The 7,269-nt window shown below is 41.1% G+C and overlaps 1 long non-coding RNA gene across 1 annotated transcript in view; it reads left to right on the forward strand.

Moving 5' to 3' along the window:
- Positions 1 to 310: 310 nt before the first annotated feature.
- LOC105546953 overlaps positions 311 to 7,269 on the forward strand; it is a 25,108-nt gene continuing 18,149 nt past the window's right edge. Inside the window, exon 1 of the long non-coding RNA XR_001007162.1 lies at positions 311 to 885. This is a non-coding gene — a long non-coding RNA (uncharacterized LOC105546953). The remainder of the gene's footprint in view (positions 886 to 7,269) is intronic.

The following is a 7,269-nucleotide window of genomic DNA, read 5'->3' on the forward strand; positions in this document are numbered from 1 at the left end:
GAAACACTGACAGTTTGGTATCTATTTTATCTGCACCAACTGCCTACTTCAGAAACTGCTGTTTTGAAACATCATTCTGGGCTGAATATCTATTGCAGTATGTATAAAATGGAATTACAGGCCATTGCTACATTTGCTGCAGTTACTGGCATGATGGATTATAGGTACTCAATCAGACTGCATGATTTAGTAAAGTAGCTGAAAGAGGAACATTTGTTCTCTTTTTGTTTTACAATAATGTTTTTATTAGAAATATATGTACATTGTCGAAAGCTGGAAAATGCCAAAAATAGAAGGAAAAGAGTGAAAATCACTGATATTTTGGCTTTTTTGTTTTCAGATTTTTTCCATTATGAAATTGCTGATATTTCATCCTTTTGACCTATAAAATTGTTAATATCATATAGCTTACTCTAACATATCCAAATAATGTTATATATATTATTTTATGTATCAAAAAGCATACTAACTAGATTGTTTTATAGCTTACTTTTCTCATTTTTAACATTATAATTTCAGCATTTGTTCATAATATTAAACTTTTTGAAAACATTATTGTGAATGACTATTATATTTCAATATGTGGGTGTACCACAATTTACCTAATGATTTACCTACTTTTGAATACAAGTTGTTTCTAATTTATTGCTATTACAAATAATCCTCTGATAAACATCTCTATGCATAATTAATTTGTGTTTACTTCAGATTATTTTTATTTCTAGAAATGAGATTCTTGGTTATAGGTTAAACATATTTTCTTGGATTTTTTGTTTGAGACAGAGCCTCACTCTGTCACCCAGACTGGAATGCAGTGGCATGATCTCAGTTTACTGAAACCTCTGCCTTTTGGGTTCAAGCAATTCTCATGTCTCAGCCTCCCACGTAACTGGAATTATAGGCTCATGCCACCTCATCTGGCTAATTTTTGTATTTTCAGTAGAGACACGGTTTCACCATGTTGACCAGGCTGCTCTCAAACTCCTGACCTCAAGAGATCTGCCTGCCTTGGCCTCCCAAAGTGCTGGGATTACAAGTGTGTGCCCAGCTGGTTATACATATTTTCAAGTCTACTGATACCCAGTGCCAGGAACTTGATTTCAAGAAGAAATATTTGTTCTATGAAAGTAAGGGCTGTGTTTGCTTTTGCTCACCTGTTTCTGCAGTGGCCAGGCTTTTTGTCACATTAAAGGTACTCAATAAATTGCTCAATGAATAAATGCATGGCACACGCCACTGAAAATAAAGAATGTCTCCAAAATCAGACAACATGACATGCATGTCTGTTTTGGGTTGCCAGTGTTGTAATTCTACTCACCAGTGGTAGTTCTTCTGAGGCACTAACAAGTAGTATTTTTCTGGTGGTTATGATCTCACTTTCCAGCTTCTCTCATGTATCAGAGATATTTTGTAGAAGTTGAAAATTGGAACTCTCAAATTAGATAAGTTGTAACTTAAACTTAGAGTCCTCCACTAGGTAGCTTCTCTGGGCCTCAGTTTTCCTCCATGAAATGGGAAGATTGACAGCATCCATGTCACTGAGAGGTTGTGAGGATTAAATGAGCTCATTTTCATAGAGATGCATTATGGTGCTGAGCACATAGTAATTGTTCAATAAATGTTTTCTGTTATTTGACATAATTGAGAAACTCTGAAAATACTTTTTCCTCCAAAAGGGAGTATATAAGGAAAGATGATGATTCTATGTAAACATCTCAAAAAAGAGCCGAGAAGTACAAATGAGAAAATACCATTGAGAAAACAGAATTTTAAAAGATTTAGTAACCTTTTAAATTCCTCCTTGGTTTGTTTTTATTATCCCAGGTCTATTTCTTTCTAATAATTGGCAGAAAAATCACAGACCAAAGAGCTCGTCTGGCAGCGGAGCCTGGAAGAGCAGCTGGGGCGATTGGTGTCCTGCCCCACCGCCAGTCTTCCCAGGGACTGAGAGAGAGAGAACAGGAAATTGGTGAGTGTCTGAAGGTCTACAGTGAGGGGGACAGGAGAGAGAATGCAGGGACGAGGTACAGACTGAGAAAAGACTGAGACTTGAAGAGTTTCCAATCTGGACGAGCTGCTGGCACTGTGTGCCTGGGTCAGTCACGGCGGGATATGGATGCTGACTACTGAGTGAGGATCGAGTAGGTGTGTGGGCAAGGGCAGGTCATGTCCCACTAAGGACTGGCAGAGGCTGGCAGTGCTAGGAGAGGACCAGCCTTGGGGCAGGGAGCGCTAGTGTTGAAAACAGGGACCAAATCAAGCCTTTGTTTTCCCAGATGTGCTATAATCAGTCATTTAATCGACAGCTGTTCTTGAGAGTCTACTATGCGCCAGGTGCTGATGCAGGCCCAGGGGTAACAGCAGTCAACCAACAAACAGGCAAACATTTCACCCTTTGTGGAGCTGTGTTCTAGTGGGAGGAGACAGACAATATACAATATATGAAACATACCCCAGTGATATGTATTAGAACATAATAGATATCTTTTTTTAAAAAAAGAGCTGAATAATGAGGGTGGTGAGAGTGGGTGGTGAAAGGGAAGTTTACAATATTGATTGGGGTTAATAAGGGTAGGCCTTGTTCAAACAGTGGCATGAAAGCCAAGACATAAAGCAGGTAAAAGAGCAAGCTAGAGTGTGTTCTAGGCAAATGTAAAGGCTTCAAGGTAGAAGTGTGTCTGTTTTTGAGGAAGGCCAGAGTAGCTGGAGCAGAGTGAGTGAGGGAGAGGATGGTAGGAAATGAGGGCAGGGAGATTAATAGAGGACCGGTTAGTAGGGACCCCAGGAGACCACTGTAATGTTGGATATTCCTGGATCAGAGTTTCTCAATTTATGCTCCACAAGTAATGTGGATTCTGCAAAAGAGTTTTCCTTGCCCTGTGCCCAGGCTGCTCAAATAGAATGCAGGCACAAAGAATATACCTGAATTCCGCTAGCCACTCTCCAAGGTCTTCTCCTGTGATGGGTGGACAGACTTTCAGGGCAACCCTGTTCTAAATAGGAGGCGAAGGTGATATCCAGACAAATCCTTCCTGGGTATTTGCTTTGGGGATCTTGGGATTTTTGGCAGTATTGTAAGGCTCTGGCTCATGAATTCAGCCCTCTTGTTCCCATATCTGCAAGGGCATAACTGGGGTCCCCTCAGTCCTCTGGGTAATGTGACTCTCGCTGCAGACCTCAACATGGAAAGTTCTCGCTAAGGTGGGAAGGTCTCAGTCCTCAAAAGGAAATTGAAGCTGTGACAGCTTTTTTACTAGAAGGATCAACTTAATGATGAACACGAATACTTAAAATAATGAAGAGGAGCTGGGTGTAATCAAGAACTATGATTATTCAGGATCTCTGTAGGAGTAAATGTATTATTTCAAAATTCTCCAGTTTTGCACTCCCATGGTTATTGCAGTGCTATTCACAATAGTTAAGATTTGGAAGCAACCTAAGTGTCCATTAACAGACAAATGGACAAAGAAAAGATGGTACGTACACAATGGAGTACTCTTCAGCCATAAAAAAGAGTGAGATCCTATCATTTGCAACAACATGGATGGAAACGGAGATCATTATGTTAAGTGAACTAAACCAGACACGGAAAGACAAATGTCACATGTTCTCACTTATTTATGGGAGCTAAAAATTAAAACAGTTGAACTCATGGAGATAGAGAGTTAGAAGGATGGTTACCAGAGCCTAGGAAGAGTAGGGGAAGAGTGGGGGGCACGTGGGTGTGGTTGATGGGCACAAAAAATAGTTAGGAAGGATGAATAAGATCTAGTATTTGCTAGCACAACAGAGTGACTATAGTCAAAAATAATTTTATTGTACATTTTTAAATAATTAAAAGAGTATACTTGGGTTGTTTGTAACACAAAAAATAAATGCTTGAGGTGATGGATACCCTTTTTACTCTGATGTGATTATTATGCATTGCATGCCTGTATCAAAATATTACATGTACCCCATAATACATCTACTATGTACCCACAAAAATTAAAAATTAAAAAACAAATCTCCAGCTTTGGGGTCAAACGCTAAAGCCATTTATTTACATTTTAAGATTTGGGGGATGAAAAATACAGCGTTATGCTTTTAACAGCTCTTTACAGCTTTACCATTTTTTAACCTCCATCTCAGGCTTTTTGTGTTTAAGTATATGTATTGTCTTTATGGAAACCCAAAACTTCCCTTATTTAAATTTCAAGGATGTTAAAACATTTTAATGTTTCATTACAATTAATAAAACATTACATTAAAATGTAGAGTCTACATCATATACTTCTTTTTTTTTTTTGAGACAGCGTCTCGCTCTGTCACCCAGGCTGGAGTGCAGTGGCACCATCTCGGCTCACTGCAAGCTCTGCCTCCCAGGTTCACGCCATTCTCCTGCCTCAGCCTCCCGAGTAGCTGGGACTACAGGCGCCCGCCACCACACCTGGCTAATTTGTTGTATTTTTAGTAGAGACGAGGTTTCACCATGTTACCCAGGATGGTCTCGATCTTCTGACCTCATGATCTGCCTGCCTCGGCCTCCCAAAGTGCTGGGATTACAGGTGTGAGCCACCGCGCCTGGCCCTGTTTTCTTTTCTAAAAAATGTTTTATATTTTTAATTTACCCTTTTAACTGAACCTGTTTTCAATTCATGTGAATATACATAAAGTATAACACTAAAGAGTTAAAGAAAATATCAGAAAACTCTGCCAAGAGGTGTCAACTGAGTAATAACAACCTAGTTGGAATTAAGCCACTGTGACAAGGTACACTTTCTGAATGCTTATGTGTTAATTGCCTTAACAGACATTTATCTGTTGGTGTGACAGGCTGCTAACCTTAGATCGTATGCCCAGCCCTGGGTTTCCCTTTCCAGATAAAACTCTGTAATCAGACCAGCTTGCTCAGACGTAGTGCCTGCCTACCTAACCCCACCCTGCCGACAGCAGCTGCTGAGGAGTAAGACTGAAGTTACCCAAATGCTCGTCCAATAGGCTCACATGTTAAAGACCAAATACTCCCCCCGAAACATGATCTCCTCAGTCCTCTCATCTCTGGAAATGGAGCTACCATCCTTTTAGTTGCTCAAACTAAAAAGCTAGGAATAGTGCTTTAATTCATATCACCCCCAACCATGTAATCTAATAAATCAGTTAATTCCAACAGCTCCTTCTCTAAAAGATGTCATGACTCTGTGAGCTACTTTCCATCTCTACTGCTATAATCCTGGTCCACACCTCATCACACCTGACCTCAGTTATTGTGATAGCTTTCTGTTTTATTTTATTATTTGAATTTCATTATTTCATTTCATAAGAGACGTGGTTTCACTCTGCTGCTCTGGCTGGAGTGCAGTGGTGCAATCATAGCTTACTGCAGTCTTGAACTCCTGGGCTCAAGCGATCCTCCTGCCTTAACCTCCTGAGTAGCTGGGACTACAGGCACATGCCACCGCACTTGGCTTATATTTTTATTTTTTGTAGCGACGAGGTCTCACTGTGTTGCCTAGGGTGGTCTTAAACTCCTGGCCTCAAGCAATCCTCCTGCCTTGGCCTTCCAAAGTGCTGAGATTACAGGCATGATCCACCACTCAGGGCCTCATAGCTTTCTCAGTGATCACCATATTCCCAAACTTGCACTTTCTAATGGCCGTCAGAATGCTTCTTGGAAACCTGTATCAGACCATTTCATGCCTCTGTGTGAAATCTACATCTCTCACTGCAGCAAAATAAAACCCAAATTCCTTACCTTGGCCTACGAGCCTGTTACTTGACCAGACTTTTACATACTTTTCTGACTTCACCTTCAGCCCTAAATGCCACGCTCCAGTCACTGTGGGCCTTCCTTTTGTTTTCTGAACCCATTCAATTTGTTCCAGCCTTGGTATAAGGTGTTTCCTTTCCCTGGAACACTCCCTCCACCCGCTTGTCTTCTTAAGGTTGGATATGTTATTCTGATCTCATCTTAAATTACCACTTCCTCAAAGAGGGCCTCTGTGACTCCCCAGTCTAAAGTAGCCCCCACCAATCTGTCTCTATCCTATTTTAACTTTCAAGAGGATACTTTTCCTGTTTATTTTTTTTTCCTAGCTGTCTCCCACCCAGTCCCAGAATGTGAACTTTATGAAAGCAGTAATTTTGACGTGCAGTTTTCCGCTATATCCCTAGCACCTGGAATAGTGCTTGGCGAGTGGAAGGTGTTCCAGAAATACTCAGTGCATGAATAAAGTTTTCTCTTGGTGGGGTTGATTTCCATCTGAGTTGGTTCCATCATGGGTTGGTTATCTTTATCTTCTACTCTAGACCGTCTTCCTCCCTGTCCACTCATCTGATAACCTACATGCCCCATTCATCACTAGGGAACTCGGCACAGGAAGGGAGTGGGTGAACTAGCATAAGTGGAACAGCTGAATTGAAAAGACTCCAAAACTCATGCCCTGCTGCATACAAATTGTTAGCAATATCCTTTTGCTTATTAGAATATTCTGAATTGATATATAGATGTTCTAACGAAAATTCATCTCTTTATAAAGCGCTTTGCTATCTCTGCAATAGAGAGGGAAGAAGCATTGTTCTGTTTCTCACTGAAAAAAGAATATTACAGAAATGATTTTAGAAGCTTTAAAAGTGCTATTGAAATGCTATTTTAAATACGGAAACGCTATTTTAAACATGGAGAATTAAAGTCCAGAGCCATATCATCTAGCAATCTAACAAAAGGACACATAACTTTGGGCTTTGAAACTGGACTATGAAAAGAGGCTAGTTTTATATTTTAAGCCATGTCTTCTATGAGTGGGTATTTTTATATTGATATCTCCTCCACTTTCAATAGCTTATTAGTAATCTAATTTTTTTTCTGATTGTAATAGTAGCGCATACTCATTGTAAAGTATTTGGAAAATACAGACGCAATAGTGCTTTGGCCGGGTTAGAGTTTAAGGGTGTGTGTTAAAGCCCGGTAGAGGAACATGTGGTGTGAAACAACACTGCCCCCTAGAGGTCTTTGTGTGCCGCGGGCTGACCGGGCCACCCAACCTCCCGAGAACGTCCCGCCTCTGGGTGAAGGCTCCTGGACAACTCCGGTGATTTCAAGGGGGCAAGGAGTCTTGTGAGAGGGAACTCGGTCCTGACCCGCAGTGGGCTTCCCTCATAACCAGACCTGCCTGATGATTCGGGCTCCTCAGGGAGGTTGAAGTGGAGGGAGAGTCTTCGGCCCCTGAGAAAAGAGGCTCCACCCTGCAGGGTCAGCAGGACCGCGGTCCTGGGGGCAGTGGCAGGCCC

The sequence above is a fragment of the Mandrillus leucophaeus genome, unplaced genomic scaffold (assembly GCF_000951045.1).
Source record: "Mandrillus leucophaeus isolate KB7577 unplaced genomic scaffold, Mleu.le_1.0 Scaffold376, whole genome shotgun sequence".
Lineage (NCBI taxonomy): Eukaryota > Metazoa > Chordata > Mammalia > Primates > Cercopithecidae > Mandrillus > Mandrillus leucophaeus.